At 39.6% G+C, this 19,651-nt stretch overlaps 1 long non-coding RNA gene across 30 annotated transcripts in view; it reads right to left on the reverse strand.

Annotated features, from left to right (window-relative positions):
- The window catches only part of LOC149126097 (uncharacterized), a 434,465-nt gene that overhangs the window by 224,424 nt on the left and 190,390 nt on the right, over positions 1-19,651 (reverse strand). For 12 of the 30 annotated variants that reach the window (XR_016236296.1, XR_016236297.1, XR_016236293.1 and 9 more), the window contains one exon: positions 11,738-11,798. The exons of 16 other annotated variants lie outside the window; for them this stretch is intronic. This is a non-coding gene — a long non-coding RNA (uncharacterized LOC149126097). Of the gene's footprint in view, positions 1-10,307; positions 10,326-11,737; positions 11,799-19,651 lie in introns of those variants that run through there. 2 more of the 30 variants (XR_016236318.1, XR_016236307.1) reach the window with 2 other exon arrangements.

Below are 19,651 nucleotides of genomic sequence, written 5' to 3' on the forward strand. Positions count from 1 at the left end.
TTTCAGTGATAATAAGTAAGAGTGAGGATATGAGAGGCAGGAGGAGGAAGGGTTGGAGTGTGGGTGAGATGGGCGGGGGGGGGGGGAGTGTCACTATGTCCCTAAATATGTATATATGAAATACATGATAACTGTATAAGTTAAATAAAATCTTTTAAAAAAAAAAGTCGTATCTTACTTTTATGTATTTTAGAAGCATGATCTCATGTAAGATTTGTGACAGCTTTATTTCTTGTTATACATTTGAGGGAACTGAGGCTGATGTCAAATAACTTCCCCAAGAGCTATAGCCATTGTGTGGCAGAATCCAAACTGTCATCTGATATCCTGCATTCTTTCCCTGTATCAGTAAAGTCCATCTCTTGGGTCTGAGCACCATCCATTATTGCCTGCTCAGCCTGTAAAGGAGCAGGAATGGCAGGCAAAGCCGCCTGTTCCCTCAATGTGCATGTGCCACGATCATCTGATAATTACCAGGTTACCAAGCAACTAGCTGTAAGAAGAGCAGCACTTGGGGAAGATGAAGTAATTGGAAGGAGAATTAATTGATCCATTTTACTCTTAGAATTATGCCTCAAACCCGCTCTCTGTCATTAGCTTTTTCTGAGTAATGAATTACATACATTTATCTTTTCTAAAACTTCAACAGATTTTATTTCCACCAAGAAATATTTGTTCATGATTTAAATGGCATCAAAGCTTTTAAGGACTAATTCTGAATAAATCTGATGGAGCTGCTCCTATTGAAAGACTAATTTGAATTTTTGCAAATGATGCTTCCAAGTTACCCTAAATCTTATTTTTGTCGGTATTTCTTAAAAGATGTTGATTAAAATAAAGTTAACTGAGTTTTTATTATACTTCCATACAGAAGTTATAGAATTGTAATGATTGGTTTGATAAATCAACTTGTTAATATACTTTTAAAACTCCTTTACCAGAATCTTATTCCTTTGTGTACTTACTTTGCATTTTTCTTTTAACTTCTTCATTTGTACTCTAACATTTCAAGTCCAAGAAATTCAGTCTATCTAAAAATTCAGGGGTGGTGGCCAGCATTGGGGCATAGTAGATAAAGTCATAGCCTGCAATACCAGCATTCCATATAGGTTCCAACTTGTGTCCCAGCTGCTCCACTTCTGATCCAGCTTCCTGCTGATACCCTGGGAAAAGCAGTGAATCATGGCCCAAGTCTGGGGAGTGAACCAGTGGATCAAAGCTACCTCTCTCTATGTGTGACTCCAACTTACGAATAAATTAATAAATCTGGGGCTGGCACTGTGGTGTAGCAGGTAAAGCCGCTGCCTACAGTGCCAACATCCCATATAGGCACCGGTTCGAATCCTGGCTGCTCCACTTCTGGTCCAGCTCTCTGCTATGGCCTGGGAAAGCAGTAGAAGATGGCCCAAGTCCTTGGGCCCCTGTACCCGTGTGGGAGACCCAGAGGAGGCTCCTGGCTTCAGACCAGCACAGCTCTGACTGTTGCAGCCAACTGGGGAGTTAACCAGCAGATGGAAGACCTCTCTCTTTCTTTCTCTCTCTCTCTCTCTCTCTCTCTCTCTCTGCCTCTCCTTCTCTCTCTGTGTAACTCTGACTTTCAAGTAAATAAATCTTTAAAAAAATAAATAAATCTTTAAAAATAAATAAAATGCAGGGGCGGGTATTTGGTACACTGGTTAAGTTGCTGCTTGTGATGCCTGAATCCCATGTTGGAATGCCTAGTTTAAGCCTTGGCTGCTCTACTTCCAATCCAGCAGCAAATGGTGGCCCAAGTACTTTGGGTCCCTGCTACTCATGCAGGAGGCCTGGATAGAGTTTTGGGCTCCTGACGTTGGCCTGGCCTAGTCTTGGCTGTTAGGGCAGTTGGGGAGTGAACCAGTAGATCAAAGATCTTTCGCCCCTGCCCCCCCTTCTATCTCTCTGCCTTTCAATATTTTTTTAAAGATTTATTTATTTACTTGAAAGTCAGAGAGAGAGAGGTCTTACATCCACTGGTTCACTCCCCAATTGGTTGCAATGGCCAGAGCTGCGCCAATCCAGAGCCAGAAGCCAGGAGCCAGGAACTTCCTCCGGGTCTCCCATGTAGGTACAGCGGCCCAAGGACTTGGGCCATCTTCCACTGCTTTCCCAGGCTGTAGCAGAGTGCTGGATGGGAAGAGGAGCAGCCGGGTCTCCATGCTGGTGCTTCAGGCCACGGTGTTAACCTGCTGCTCCACAGTGCCAGCCCCCTTTCAATACTTTTTTAAATAAAATAAATTAAAAATAAGTGAAAATGAAATTTCACACACTTTTTCTTACACCTGACACTATATAAACTATCCACAAACACATGTGCATACACATACATATCTCCCAGTCTGTAATACCAGACATTTATTTCACAGTCCATATTTTGGATGTGTTGGCCATTTCTTCTCAAGGTCTCTCAACATAAATACTGTAATATCTTGCAGTTGAAATTATTGGGAAAAGGGGAACAAATCGACCATTAACTCGGAATATGTATTAATAGTAATCAGTTCAATATGCATCATATTCACACTAAGGCAATTGAAAAAATGCATGTAAATGTCAAGTGGAAATTTTAGCAGTAATTTAAGCAAATGTATATATGAGAATATCAAATGTTAAGGAAAAAGTACAAATGCCTCATAAGTTTTTAGCTCCCACCTCTTGTTTCATTTATCCTGTACAATGTTTTAAAATAATTAAACTTAAGGCAATGAATCAGGGAAATGACTCTAAATTTCAACTTTTAGTTTCCTTTGAAAAATAAAAAGTAATGTTACTGTTCTTCACGATAGTGACTATTAAAGCAGAAAAGAGGCTGCTCCTTTCAATGGACAAGGCAGTTGCCATAGTGCTCACCTCTCCCTATCATATCCCCAGTTAGACTAGCTCATTCATTGACCATTCTCTTGTTCCCTGTTCCCTATAGGCAACAGACTTTTCAACATTTGATCTATCTAACTCTAGCAACACTTGAATCCCATCCCCCTTGCAACCCTGGTGTTGACTTTAATTCTTCCTTTTCCCTTATTGTGCATTCCAAAGGATCCCTTTAGGGGCCACATCTAAAACACATCTCTCTGTCTCGGTCCTTTCAACTCTAAAAGGCTCCATCCAGATTCCAAAAATTATTTATTTATTTGAGAGATAGATAGATGGACAGAGAGATCTCCCACCTGCCAATTCACTCCCCCAATTGACCACAATGACCAAAAACTCATTCCAAGTCTGCCACATGGGTGACAGAGGTCCAACTCTCTGAACCATCACCTGCTGCTTTGCACCTACACATTAGCAAGAAGCTGGAATTGGGAGCAGAGCCACGACTTGAACTCAGACACTCCAGTATAGTATGCAGGTGACCAAAGTGGCACCTGCAGCTCTGTATCTGATTCCACTCCACAACCTGTACCCCCAGTTCATGGTACTCATCTGAGCTGTTCTCATATAGTACCAATCAAACATGTGACTCCCAAGTTTCTTTCCAACCTCCCCTTGTTGTCTCAAGATCCCAATCGTGTAATTCTCTGACCAAAAATTGTGATTCTATTATTGCTTATGGTAAGTACAAATACTACAATATGGTTTTTGAAATCTTAGATTATCTGCCTACCCCTCCCTTTAACTCAACTGCCAAATTTCACTTCTCAGTTCACCACACGATTCTGCTCCAGCCATGTAAAATTACTTCCCACTTCCTGCTCTTGCTCTTATCTGCGTGGAGAATCTTTTTCCTTTCTCTTCTCTCCTCTTCCAGTTTCCCCTTAACTCTCCTTTCCTATCAGACAAAATCCTACCTTTTTCTCAAGAATATCATATTCAGGATGAAGTTTCCTAATTTCCTAAGTTGGAAGTAATCTTTCTCTCTTTTGTATACTCATAGATCTTAGCTTTTATACTACTAAATATTTCTTATAAATTCTCTTGTACTTGAACTGTTTGTCAGATATTCAGATATTTTTATTGGAGCCATGAATTCCCTGAGGATGAGCACCAAGTCATAACATTTTTTATTCCTTTACAATTTGCTAAGTCACTTGTTCAAAGCACAGCAATACTAAGTTCCTGAACATTTACTCAGTTTCACAAACGTGCTTAACATTTTACAAGCAGATGTGATGTCATATATCCTTCACAAAGCTTAGTCTCTCATTTTACAGAAAAATAAAGTGAGGTTTAGTGATGGCTGGTATCTTACAGAAAGTCCTTACACTAGCAGAAGCCAGAACCATGACAAGGAAAATCAGGTGGTTCAATCCCTACACCATCCCTTACTACACTTAATTCTGGATTTTGCTTGTTTTACAATAAATAAACATGGGATAGGCATTTCATCTAGTGGTTAAGGTGCCCACATCTCATATCTAAGTGCCTGGATTCAATTCTAGCTCTGACTCCTGACTCCAGCCTTCCGTTGATATGGACCCTTGAGGAAGCAGATGATGTCTCCAGTAATCAGGTCTCTGGCACCTGAGTACTTGATGGGAGCTCTGGATGGAGTTCCTGGATCCTGATTCTGTTATTGCATGGTCATTTGAATAGTCAGAGTAAACCACTGGGTGAGAGCTCTCTTGGTTTCTCTCACTCTTTCTTTCTCCTTAAATATAACCCTGACCACATTTTAAGTATCTGTACACAGAAAAACATCCTAAAAATAGACCTAAAGCAGTAAACAGTTTTTTTTTAAAAAAGACTTTCTTCAAGTGTTTTCCTCTAGCTAATTTTACAACTAAAAATAATAGGTGATAAATTTCAACTGTAGTTTCTTTTTTCTTAAAGATTTATTAATTTATTTGAGAAGTAGAGTTAAAGACAGAAAGAGGGAGAGATAGAGAGAAAGGTCTTCCATCCCCTGCTTCACTCCCCAAATGGTCTCAACAGCTGGAGGCAGGCTGATCCAAAACCATGATCCAGGAGCTCCTTCCAGGTCTCCTATACGGGTGCAGGGGCCCAAGCACTTGGGCCATCTCCCACTGCTTTCCCAGGCCATAGCAGAGAGCTGGATCAGAAAAGGAGCAGCTGGGACATGAACCTGGGATGCTGACACCACAGGCAGAGGCTTAGCCTACTCTGCCGCAGCACCAGCTCTCAACTTTAGTTTCAATGTCAACATTTATGTTATAATTAGTTAACAGTGGCTTAAATGAAAAGCCATCATGTAGCTATGAATCTCAAAAAGATCACACACAGGAGTTAATTAAAACTGACAGATCATATCCAGGAAACAAAGGGGTACTTTAAGTACTTAAGTGCTCTAGGGGTCATTACATAAAGAATTTGTTGAGTAACTAAAAAACTAAAACAGGGAGAAGAAAAAATTTTAAAGACATACTCTTTCTAAAATATTTGTAACAAACAAACATACATGAGACTAAAAACATAAAATCCTACTTGAGAAAATCTGACTGCATATCTTTGGGAAAATAGTTGAATCATAGATAGCTAAAGCTGGAAAGATCATCGCTGTATAGATAAGGGGCTGAGAACTAGGAATATGACTTGCTCACAGGTAAAAATCTAGTCAGGTTTTAAGATAAATCTGAAACAAAAGTTTCATGATTCTCAGTTTGGATGTCATCCTACTGCTATTGTTTGATATTCGAATATGTTCAGTAGACTGATAACAGTACAAAGAATCTTCAAACAGTTCATGGAAAATGTGTATTAGGAAGAAAGCATGCATGGATTCCAGATTTTTTCCATCAAAATAAGCTTATTTTTATTCCATTTTCCCACAAGCTTTTTAAAGTACCCTTGCATTTCTTTATAGTTATAAATCATCAGTTATGAGTTGCTGTCACAATTTTAAGTGGTGAAAGTCACTATTAAATCATTCATAGAAGTTGTCTATCCTGTCTCTAGTTTACTTGCTCCCATTCTCTTTAACACATTTCAATCAAATTTTGGACTCCATTGTATCATCAAAATCAAATTTCTTAACCCAATCATCACTTCTCACTCCTCAACTAACTTGGCTTCCATGTGTGGTGGGTACAAGCTACCAAGCATCATCACCACCAGGCACTCTGACCTGGAAGCCAATCAAACAGTGAGGATGCAGGGATGCAAGGGAGAATGAATGGTGAATGGACTGTATCTGCTAGATCTATTTTGGGATGGGATAATTCAGGTAGAAAAAGGGCACTGAATTCTACATTTAGTTCATCCAAGCTTCTCCCAATGTAACATCACTCCAGTACTGACATGTCTCTGCTTTCATGTTGGCATTAAATAACCTAAGTGTTGACTCTCTTTTTGCTCTCCTTAGGGAAACTATTCCATTGTGAATAGGGTCACTTTCACTTTCAGAATTTAAAAATGTTTCAGATCAGTCTTTTAAATGCACCTTACAAATTCCTACAGCTCTAGTTTTCTCAGCTGTAATGCAGAAAAAGTGTTAGTGTCTCTTTCCCATGGCTGTTGTGAAGATGATGCATGGTGATTTACATAAAGCATTTTGCTCAGTGCACTAATGCTGTTAGGTCTAATTTTGCTCATCAGACTTTGCTGGGATGGTGAGTTAATTAACTCTTCTAAGGCAGTGTGTGTTCTTCAAATCTCTAAGCTCTTTACTGCCCCCGGTTTTGCAGTAATTCGTCACTCTGTCTCAGTGAGAAAAAATTATCCAAGATAAATGTTTGACCAGCAGCTAGGAAATCAACTGGGACACCTGCATCCCATATCAGAGTGCCTGGGTTTGAGACTGCAGCTTCATGCTAATATGTACCCTGGGAGGCAGCAAAGGATGGCTTAAGTTCTTAGGTCCCCACTCCCACTGCCAGGGAGATCCTGAATGAATTTCAGGCTCCTGTCTTTGGCCTGGCCCAGCCTGGGAGTCATTGCAGGCATTGGGGAATAAACCAGACTGGAAGATCAATTTCTGTCTCTCTTGCTCTTGCTCGCTCGCGCTCTCTCCTCTTCTTTCCCTCCCTCCCTCTCTCCCTCTCTCAGCCTCTCAAATTAACAGACTTTAGAAAAAGGTTGTCAGAACTGTCTGTGTTTCATAACTTAACTTGTGAATGAGTCAGCTATTCAAATACTACAGGTCCCTTAAATAATGCTAAGTTGCTTCAGGGCTTTAGCCAAGACTCCCATCAATCTCACAAAAGTTCATCCCAAGTGCTAAGGAACATCCTCTATCGTATATGCATACATTATATATTATAAACACACATGGTTACTTCAAAAATTTGTGAAAAATATGTTCTAGTAAAAAACCCATGTGGGTTTTCTCACCCATATGAACATCTTTTAATTCCATTTTCTAAGAACTTTTGAAATATCCTTTGAGTGGTCCATGCCAAGGATGTGGTTGTACCACACAGATAGGCTTTATGAACCTAGCAGTTCTGAGAGAGCATCAATGACTCTGGCTGTCAGATGGTGTCTGGACTCGCCCTTGGAGGAAACCCCAGACTCCTGGTTTCTAGCTGTAGACCCCTGGATCCTCCTGGACAATGTAGAGAGTGACATCAGCAAGATGGCTGGATAGAGCTACATGTTACTCATCCCCTATGCATAGGTGGTCACTACCGAGAACAAAAGACTGCATTCTGAAGGAAGAGCAAGGATGGACAGTGGATATTGTCAGGGAAGTGGTCAGATTGTTTTGAAGCCTGGATAATCTTTACAGGGAAAAGATAAGCTGGAGGCCCCTGTTGCTACTTCAGACAACTGCATGGGAGACTCACAGCCCTCAGACCTTGACCACAGTTTGGAGAGTTTCCTGGAGTTTGCACAGCTTTAGTGTCACAGAATACAAGGCCAATCCATCTACCCCATGCCTCGTGACCTCATCTGCTATAGTTCAGCACCATCTTGGAACTGGACTCACTCCTAGAGTGCATCTCACCATAGCATTACTAGCCTCCCTGCCGCTCTACTTTTGAAACTCTGCTGTCATTCCACCCTGCTCACACAAGTGGCTGCAGCAACATAATCCCAGCTGCTCAAAATGTAGGCTAGCTAAGACTTCAGCTTCCAAACCCCCAGGGAACAGGTGAACTTCACAGAGGTGATACCCAAACATAGCTAGGGATCTGACACACGTGCATAGGCCAGTGCCTGACCTAACGGCCAACCAGGCAGCAGCCCTAATGTGCTGGTGAACCTGCTGCACAGCTGTCTGGCCTATAGCACCTGCAGGTGCCTGATCCCAGGCCAGAAGCTAGCCAGACAGTGGCCCTACCCACTGAGGAGTGTGCCATACAATGGCTGGCCCTCAGCTTCTACTAGCATCTGGGTCCAGTGCTAAAGCCAGGCAGCAGCCTTGTCCCTAGTAAAATTGTACCATACCTCTATGGTAATAAACACCTGCAGCCACAGCTACTGGTGCAACCCTAAGTGTTGATGACAAGGTGTACAGCTGAAGAAACCACACAGAAAGTGCAAGGCTATGCCCATCTGCAATCAAAGGAGCATACCATGGAAAATTGACACCTTAGTCTTTCCCTATTAAACTGGAAAAAACTACTGCTGCACCAGCACAGATATCAATGTAGGGACACAAAAAACATAAAAAGCAAGGAAAATAGGTCATCTTCAAGGAATCATAATAATTTTTAAGCAGCAGCTCTCAAATACAAGGAAGTTAAAGAATGGTCTGAAATGGGACTCAAAATACTAGTTTTAAGGGTGCTCAGTGACCTAGAAGAGAATATGAACCTACACTTTAAAGAAATAAAAAAGTGACTGGTAATTTGAGTAACATATTCAACATAGGGAAAGATATCACAGAAAAGAGTCAAAAAAGAAGTCTTATAGCCAAAGAACTCAATGAACAAAATAAATACAATTGAGAAACACAAGAGACTGGATCAATCAGAAAAAAAAGATCCTGAGCTCAAAAATAGATCTTTTAAATAACCTCAACCAGAGGAAAAAGAAGAAAAAAAGTATGAAAAGAAATAAATAAAGCCTACACCCCCCTTGGGAAACCATTAAGCAAACAAATTTTCACATTATAGAAATTCCAGAGGGAGAAAAGATGGAGAAAGGCACAGATAGTGTATTTTATAAAATAATAACTGAAAATTTCAAAAGTTAGAAGAGATATGGACATCCAGACCCATGAAGCTCAAGGAGCCCCAGGTAGACACAACCCAAAGAGGTCCTCTTCAATGCATGTCATAATCAAGCTGTCAGAAGTCAAAGACAAAGAGAACTCATAAGGCACCAAAAGGAAAATGTCACTTCACATATAAGGGAATTCCTATTAGGCTAATAGCAGATTTCTCAGCAGAAACCTTGTAGGCCAGGAGAAAATGTAATGATATATTCCATATGCTGAAAGAAAAAAAAACCTACCAGCCAAGAATTTTCTACCCAGTAAGGCTAGTCTTCAGAAATGAAGAAGTCAAGTCTTCCTAAGATAAGCAGAAACACAGAATTCATCACCACGAGATCAGCCTTACAAGAAATGCTTAAGTCAGTCCTACATCTAGAAGCAGTAGAACAATAACTACCCTCATGAAAACCCACAAAAGATTAAACTCACTCGTAGAGGAGATACACAAATGAGTAAGAGAAAGGAACCAAATCTTACCATTGCATACAGTCACCAAAGCATAAAGATTGATAATGAGAGGAAGAAAGTAACAGCATATACTAAACAGTCAGAAAAACAGTGAACAAAATGGCCAAAGTAGGTTGTTACCTGTTAATAATAACCTTGAATATAAATGGTAAAAATTCTCTAATTAAAGCATACAGACTGGATGAATGGAAAAAAACAAGACTCAACTATGCTGCCTACCAGAAGCTCAATTCAGATACCCATTAAATAATGATGTAAAAATCAACTCATAAAGAAAATACCACAATAGTAAATAAATATATACACCTAAAACTGGACCAATGAAATATATAATGCAAATACTGTTAGTTCTAAAGGGAGGTAGAGACTTCACAACAATAGGAGTTGGGGACTTCAACACCCCACTTGTCAATGGACAGGTTACTCAGACAGAAAAACAACAATGAAACACCATAGTTAAATTGTGTTATAGAACAAACAGACATAACATTTGTGGAACCTTCTTCTTACAGCTGCACAATATACATTCTTCTCATTAGCACATGGAACATTCTCCAGAACAGACTTACTTTAGGCCAAAAAACACCTGGACAGACTTTTAAAAATCAGAATCACATATTTTCTCAGACCACAATGAAGATGGTGGTATAGCAACAGATGTTCTGAGTTGCCCAGGGCAAAATGGATAGTTAATAAGCAGAATTTCACAAGCTGGCAACAGAATCATGAGAAATTCATACAGAGAATCCCAGGAGTCCAGCAGAGACTGGGTATGTCCACGCTGAGGGAACAAAAAAGCAAGAGAAGTGGCAGAGGTGCAGTGGAGGCACTGCAAAGGTGCAGCAGAGACACCGAACAAAGAGGTTGGTGCCACCCCACCCCCAGCAAACCAGATGAGAAACAGTGAGTCCATGGAGCTGTGGATTGTGGTGGGCTGGAGAGCCTGGTGAACTGCGTCTGAAGCTCCAAGTAGGAAGAAAGAGAAATGACAGGGGAACAAACAGAGAGGTTCGGCGTGTCCTTGTCCATCTGTGTCTCACCCTCCCACCAATCAGACCTACAGCTGGCCGGGAGAAGCCATGTTGACTGTTTATATTTTCGAATGTAAGCAGGGGGCTGTAACATTTGCCTTTTGTGCACACACCCATTAACTGGAGGAGCCATCTCACAACACCCACCCAACCGGGAATAAGGATCACAACATTTCAGAGTAAATTCCTCCCCACCACTCAAGCTGTACAACAAGGAGTAGACCTAAACATGGAAAACTCAAGCTCATTTCACACACCAGTGAGAAGTGAGCCCGGCCCCCAGTAGGTGGGGCTTACTGCACCAAAGCTCTGGTAATTGCCTCCATCGTAATCTAGAAGTGAGAAGTCCCCAGGAGGCAGGGCTGCATGCTTCCACTTGCAACGCAGACACATAGCAGCTCAGAGCAGAGGGAATCTCACCACATGCTCAAAGTCACAAATTAAAGACAAAATCAACCAGAAATGCCGAAAAACAAAGCAAAAATCCTGAATAAGAATAAGGAAGACACTATGAACTCCCCAAAGGAACACTACAACTCTTCAATGAAAGAAGCTGAAGAGAAAGAGATAGAGGATATGCCAGAAAAGGAATTCAGAAAATAGAATATTTAGAAGCAACCAAAAAGCAAATTCACAATCTAAATGAAAAGTGCTTCTTAGAAATTGATATATTAAAGAGAAGCCAGAATGAAATATTAGAAATGAAGAATACAATAGATCAAAGTAAAAAATGCAGTGGAAAGTTTTAACAATAGAATAGGTGAGACAGAACAAAGAATATCAGAACTAGAAGACAAATCTCTGGAAAGAATACAGTCAGACCAAATTAAGAAGAAATTAGAAAATTAAAAACCATGGTTAGAGATTAATAAGAATCTATCAAATTACCCAATTTACGGATCCTAGGAATTCTGAAAGATGTGGAAAGAGAAAAAGTACTAGAAGGCCTTCTTAATAAAATAGAAACAGAGAACTTCCCCAATTTGGAGAAAGAGACATCCAAGTACAAGAAGTACACAAAACTCCCAACAGACATAACCAGAAAAGAACTTCACCATGACACACTGTAGCAAAAGTCACCTCAGTGAAACACAAAGAACAGATCTTAAAATGTGCATGAAAGATGACAAATCACATTCAGAGAAAATCCAATTAGACTCACGTCAGACTTCTCATCGCAAACCTTACAGGCAAGGAGACAATGGCAAGACATATTCCAAGTCCTAAGAGAAAAAAAAAAACTGTCAATCCAGAATACTGTACCCTGCAACAACCTCATTTATGACAAGGAGCATTCAGGATCTTCCACAAGCAGAAATTCAAAGAATTTGGAACTAATCACCCAACCCTACAAAAGATGCTCAAGGATGTGCTACACACAGGAACACAGAAACAGGAACATCACTAAAAAGAAGAGGAATGCAGGAAACAACCCAGTGAAAGTAGAGATGAAATGCGAAATACATAAACAAGACTATTTACGGAAACAGGGCAAAGTTGGTACTTAACGATAGTCATAATGAATGTAAAATGTCTTGATTCCCTAGTTAAAAGACACAGAGTGGCTGCATGGATGAAAAAAGAAAACCCATATTTTTGTTGCCTACAAGAAACTTACCTTACCTACAAAGACGCACAGAGACTGAAAGTCAAAAGATAGAAAAAGATAATTCATGCTAACAGAAACCAAAAAAGAGCTGGTGTGCCCATCCTAATATTAGACTTAACAGCATTTAACACAAAAACTATTAAAAGAGACAAAGAAGGACACTGTATAATAATTAAAGGATCAATTCAACAGGAAGATATGACCATGATAAATGTAAATGCACTTAATTACAGGGCACCTGGCTATTTAAAAGAATTGTTAAGAGATTTAAAGAGAGATATACACTCAAATACAGCAGTAATGGGAGACTTTAATACCCCACTTACAGCAATGGACAGATCAACCAGACAGAAAATCAAAGAGGAAACAACGGAGCTAATCGACACCATAGACCAAATGGACCTGGGACAGATATCTATAGAGCCTTCCACCCCACAGCCAGAGTACATTTTCTCTCTAGTTCTTGGAACTCTCTCTAGGATTGACCACATCTAGGCCATAAAGTGAGTCTCAGCAAATTCAAAAAAAATCAAAATAATATCATGCATCTTATCAGACCACAATGCATTGAAGCTGGAAATCAAAAACTCAAGAATTCTAGAGCATATGCAAACACATGGAGAATGAACAATATGTTTCTGAATGAGCAGTGGGTCATAGAAGAAATCAAAAGAGAAATCAAATTTATGGAAACAAAGACAACACAACATATCAAAACTTATGGGATACAGCAAAAGCAATATCAAGAGTAAAGTTTTTAGCAATTGGTGCCTACATCAAGAAACTGAAAGGCACCAAATAAAAGAGCTATCAAAGTATCTCAAGGATCTAGAAAAACAACAGCAACCAAACACAAAACTAGTCAAAGAAAATAAATCATTAAAATTAGAGAAGAAATCAACAAAATTGAAACAAAAAACAATAAAAAGAACAACAAAATAAAGAGCCATTTTTTTGAAAAAATAAACAAAATTGGTACACCACTGGCCCAATTTACCAAAAAAAGGAGAAAGAAGACCAATCAAAATAACACAGACACTATTCTCAGATCTAGAAAAAAGAATGCTGAAATTCATATGCAGGCACAGGAGACCTCAAAGAGCTAAAGCAATCTTATACAACAAAAACAAAGCCAGAAGCATCATAATACCAGATTTCATATTTCATACTACAAAGCAGTTGTAATCAAAATAACCTGGTACTGGTACAAAAATAGATAGACAGATCAATGGAACAGAATAGAAACCCCAGAAATCAATCCAAACATCTATAACCAACTTATATTTGACCAAGGAGCTAAAACCAATCCATGGAGCAATGATAGTCTCTGTAATGGTGCTGGGAAAACTGGGTTTCCACATGTAGAACTACAAAGGAAGACGCCTACCTTACACCTTACACAAAAATCCACCCAACTTGGATTAAAGATCTAAATCTATGAACTGACACCATCAAATTAATAGAAAACATTGGGGAAACCCTGCAAGACATTGGCGCAGGTAAAGAGTTCTTAGAGGGGCCAGCGCTGTGGCACAGGAGATTAATCCTCCACCTGCAGCGCCAGCATCCCATATGGGCACTGGTTCTAGTCCCAGCTGTTTCTCTTCTGATCCAGCTCTCTGCTAATGGCCTGGGAAAGCAGCAGAAGATGGCCCAAGTCCTTGGGCCCCTGCAACCGTGTGGGGGACTGAAGGAAGCTACTGACTCCTGGCTTCTGATCAGCACACCTCCAGCTGTCGCCCCTGTTTGGGGAGTGAACCAGCAGATGGAAGACCTTTGTCTCTGTCTCTCCCTCTCACTGTCTGTAACTCTGTCTGTCAAATAAATAATATATTTTAAAGGATCTATAAAAAAAGATTTCTTAGAAAAGACCACAGAGGCACATGCAGTCAAAGCCAAAATTCACAAATGGAATTACTACAAATTGAGAAGTTTCTCTACAGCAAAAGAAACAGGAAAGTGAATAGTCAGTCGATAGAATGGGAGAAATTATTTGCAAACTACACAACTGATAAAGGATTAATAACCAGAATCTACAAAGAGACCAAGAAACAACAAGAACAAAACAACTCATCAAAGAAATGGGCAAAGGACTTAGACATTTTTCAAAAGAGGCAATCCAAATGGCCAACAGACACATGAAAAAATGCTCAGGATCACTAGCCATCAGGGAAATGCAAATCAAAACCAATATGAGGTTTCATCTCACCCCAGTTAGAATGGCTTTTATGCAGAAATCAACAAACAACAAACGCTGGTGAGGATGTAGGGAAAAAGGTACCCTAATCCACTGCTGGTGGAAATGTAAACTGGTAAAGCCACTATGGAAGAACAGTAATGGAATTTCCTCAAAAATCTGAATATAGACCTACCATATGACCCAACCATCCCACTCCTGGATATATACCCAAGGGAAACAAAATCAGTAAACAGAAGAGCTATCTGCACCTCCATGTTTATTGCAGCTCAATTCACAATAGTTAAGACATGGAATCAATCTAAATGCCCATCAACAGAAGACTGGATAAAGAAATTATGGGATATGTACACTATGGAATCCATACAACAGTAAAAAAAAAATGAAATCCGATCATTTGCAACAAAATGGATCAATCTGGAAAACATCATGCTGAGTAAAATAAGCCAGACCCAAAGGCAAAAATACCATATATTCTCCCTGATCTGGGAGAACTAACAGAGCACCTTGAATGAAATCTGTAGAAGTGAAAACAACACTTGAGAAGCAATTACTTGAACAGCCCTTGTCTTGACAAGGAACAGTTTCAATTTGATTTTTTGTCTTTTTTATTCTTCATACTATTAGTTGAACTCTTAACATACAGTTAATCATATCTGTATAAAGTCAATTGAAAATAGATCTCAGTAAAAAAAATAATAGTGGGAATAAGAGAGGTAGGAGGAAGTTTCTAACTCTAAAGCTGTATAGTTCTGAATACATTCCTACGGACTCACTTCTAAGGGTACAGTTTAAAAACTTGTCATGGGACTCTAAATCCCATTAAAATTGGTGGTAAAATGTCATCTTCATTGTTAAAGTGATCATATTAAGTGTTAAAGTGAACACATAGATAGGATTAATTCTAAAGAGATCATTTAAATTGTATCAAGTGCCTGGTAATATGGACAGAATTAAAAAGGAGGAAATGTCCAACATGGGATGCAGTCTGCACAGCAGACTCACAGAATGACATCCTTTTAAGTAATACTCTGGCCTCAGTATCAGCCCTTAAGGCATTCAGATCTGGCTGAAAAGCCCATGAGAGCATTTCAGACATAGAAAGGCAAGACAGTGTGGCAAAAAATTTCCTACATGAAGGATCTCTATGAGTGAGACCACAGTGAGAATAAGGAGCCATCAAAGAAGGATGTACTTTTCTCTCAAGGGAGGAAAGAACTTCCACTTTGCTTATGGCCTTGTCTAAATACTGATGGAGTTTGTGGTGACAAAAGGCTTCCATAGCCTTGGCAGCTCATGGCAAGAGCCTCGAGTGATCACTAATGTCATAAGAGTGTTATTTGTTAAATTAACAGCAGAAGTCACTGTGCACTTACTCTACAGGTAGGACCTCTGTCCTTAATGAGATGTAATATGAGAATTAACTGAAAAACTTGTTCTCAAACGGTACTTTATACATTCATTGTGTGTGGGTGTGTGTGCGCCAACTGTTGAAATCTTTACTTAGTATAGAGTTGGTCTTCTATATATAAAGTTACTTAAAAATGAATCTTGGCCGGCGCCGTGGCTCACTAGGCTAATCCTCTGCCTTCCGGCGCCAGCACACCGGGTTCTAGTCCCGGTCGGGGTGCCGGATTCTGTCCCGGTTGCCCCTCTTCCAGGCCAGCTCTCTGCTATGGCCCGGGAGTGCAGTGGAGGATGGCCCAAGTCCTTGGGCCCTGCACCCCATGGGAGACCAGGATAAGTACCTGGCTCCTGCCATCGGATCAGCGCGGTGCGCCGGCCGCAGTGCGCCGGCCACAGAGGCCATTGGAGGGTAAACCAATGGCAAAGGAAGACCTTTCTCTCTGTCTCTCTCTCTCACTGTCCACTCTGCCTGTCAAAAAAAAATAAAAAATAAAAATAAAAATAAATTTAAAAAAAAAAGAATCTTAATGAAGAATGGGATGGAAGAGGGAGTAGGAGGTGGGACAGGAGTGAGGGTGGGAGGGCAGGTATCGGGGAGCGGGGAAGAACCACTATATTCCTAAAGTTGTACCTATGAAATTTGCATTCATTAAATAAAAGTTTGAAAAAAAGTAATTAACCAGAGGATCTGTAGAAATTATACCAATACAGAAAAATTAAACCATATGATCCTGATCAGTCAATGGCTCACTTTTAATATTTTTATCAACAAATTACTGGAGGTGCTACCCAGAGCAATTAAGCAAGACATAGAAATAAGGGCATCTAATTTGGAAAGCTGGAAGTGAAAAAGCCCCTGTATGTAATTGACATTAAATATAGAAAAACAAAAACCTCCACCAAAAAAAAAAAAACACACAAAAACTGTTAAAACTGATAAATGAAATCAGTAAAAATGCAGGATACAAAACCAGCTTACAAAGATCAGTAGCATTTCAACACTCTAGTAACAAATCAGATGGAAAAGAAATCAAAGAAGCAATCTCATTTACAATAACAGCTACAAAACTGGAAAATACGTCTGAATAAATCGGAAAAAGGAAGTGAAAGAAATTGAAGAGACCGCTACAAAGTGGAAAGTCATCTTACAGTCATGCATTTAAAGAACTAATTTTTTAAATGTCCAAACTACTTAAAATAATCTATAGACTGAATGCAATCCCTGTCACAACACCAACAACCTTCCTCACAGAAATAAAATGGAAAAAATATTTGCAACATGTTCAGCTGATGAGATCAAAGAATTCAACAGCTCCAGTAAAGAATCCAATTAAAAAATGGGAAAATGATCTGAGTAAACATGTCTCAAAAGAAGATATACAAATCATCAACAAGTACATGCAATAATGCTCATTACACTAATAATCAGGGAAAGTGAAATCAAAATCACAATGAAATATTACCTCATCTAGTTAGAATAGCTATTAACAAAAACAAACACATGTGAGGATGTAGAGAAAGCAGAACTCTCATACACTGTTGATTGTAACATAAAGTAGTGCAGCCCCATGGAAAACAGTATGGAGCTTCCTCAAAAAAAAATAGTACTATACCATCCAGCAATCCTACTGTGGTATATATCCAAAGGAAAGGAAACCAGTATCTCAAAGTGATACCTGTACTCCCATGTTTATTACAGCACTATTCATAACAACCAGGGTAAGGAATGAACCTAGGTTCTCCATTGGTAGATGGCTAAAGAGCATATGGTGACACATACACAATGGAACAATAACCATAAAAAAGAATATGGTGCTATTGGTTGCAGCAACACAGATAAGCCTGGATGACACTGTGTTAAGTGAAACAAGTCAGGCATGGAAAGAAAAACGCTGCATATTACCACTTACTATATGAAAGCTTAAAAAGTTGATCTCATAGAAGTAGCAAATACAATAGTGATTTCCAGAATCTAGAAAAGCAAAGGGGAGGGGAATTGGAAGGAAGATGAGTGATGGGTACAGGGTGCAGTTGGATGTGAGGAATAACTGCTAATGTTCTGCAGCACAGTAAGGTAACTGAAAACAGTTAATTGTGTGTCTCAAAATAGCTAATAGAAAGAATTCTGAATGTTCCTAACATAAATGATAAATGTTTGAGGTGATGGATATGCAAATTAATCTCATCATTACACACTGTATACATGCACTGAAATATCACAATGTACACCATAAGTGTGTACAATTATATATCAATTAAGAATAAACATACACATATTAAATTCTCTTTTAAAAAAGAAAAGTCAACACTCTGGCCTCATAATCAGCCCTTAAGGCATGCGGATCCGGCTGAAATGCCCATGAGACTATTTCAGGCATGGAAAGCCAAGACACTCTGGGGGAAAAAAAAAAACTAAATGAAAGATCTCCACAAGTGAGATCCCAGTGAAAGGAATGGGTCATCAAAGAAGGAGGTACCTTTCTCTGAAGGGAGGAGAGAACTTCCACTTTGACCATGGCCTTGTCTAAATATGATCAGAGTCAGTGAACTCAGGGGGCTTCCATAGCCTTGGCAGCTCATGACAAGAGCCTAGGGTGATTACTGATGCCATAAACAAGAGTGTCAATTTGTTAAGTCAACAACAGGAGTCACTGTGCACTTACTCCTCATGTAGGATCTTTGTCCTTAGTGTGCTGTACATTGAGATTTAATGCTATAACTAGTACTCAAACAGTATTTTTCACTTTATGTTTCTGTGTGGGAGCAAACTGTTGAAATCTTCACTTAATGTATGCTAAACTGATCTTCTGTATATAAAGAGAATAGAAAATGGGTCTTGATGTGAATGGAAGGGGAGAGGGAGTGGGTAAGGGGAGAGTTGCAGGTGGGAGGGACGTTATTGGGGGGGAAGCCATTGTAATCCATAAGCTGTACTTTGAAAATTTATATTCATTAAATAAAAGTTTTTTAAAAAAAGAAAAGTTTATATAAATTAGTGCGTATCTCAAGAAATTGAGAGATATCAAATAAATGAGCTGAGATATCAACACAACTCAAGGACCTAGAAAAACAAGAACAAACCAAATCTAAAATTAGTAGGAGAAAAGAAATAATTAAAATTAGAGAAGAAATAAATTTGAAACAAAAAATATAAAGTATCAATGAAATGAAGAGCTGCTCTTTGAAAAAATACACAAAATTGACATGTATTAAGCTAATTAACCCAGAAAAGAGGGAGAAGAACCAAATCAATAAAATCAGTGATGAAAAAGGATACGTAACAATGCATACCACAAAAATAAAACAATCATCAGGAATTACTACAAACAGCTATGTGCCAACAAACTGGATAATTCAGAAGAAATGGATATATTCCAGGAAACATATAATCTATCAAAATTGAGGAATCAAGACATAGAAAACCTACACAGACCAATAAACAGGATGGAGATTGAATCTATAATAAAGACCCTCTCAACAAAGAAAAGCCCATGACCAGAAGGGGTCACTGCTGTTTTCTACCAGACTTCTAAAAAACTAACTGTCGCTCCCCGTATTTGTGGAGGAACGACACAGGACCCTGCACTGTTCTTTCGTCTGCTCGGCCCTCCCCGGGTTTGCTGCTGGTTCTTCCCGGGTTGGCTACCGACCCTTCCACCTCCGTGGAAGGGCGGTTCCCCCTGCCACATTCCCCACTTTCGCGGGGGAGCGGCACACCGCCGGCCGGCTCTCTCGGGGGCTGCACAGGTGTTCCCCTTAGATGTTCCTCTAGATGTTCCTGGTGCATGTTGTCTCTCTCCTCCTTTATAGTCCTCTTCCACCAATCCCAACTCTGCTACCCACATGCCGAGTACGCTGCTCTC

The sequence above is a fragment of the Oryctolagus cuniculus genome, chromosome 6, assembly GCF_051225735.1.
Source record: "Oryctolagus cuniculus isolate XC-2025 breed Fujian yellow rabbit chromosome 6, ASM5122573v1, whole genome shotgun sequence".
Lineage (NCBI taxonomy): Eukaryota > Metazoa > Chordata > Mammalia > Lagomorpha > Leporidae > Oryctolagus > Oryctolagus cuniculus.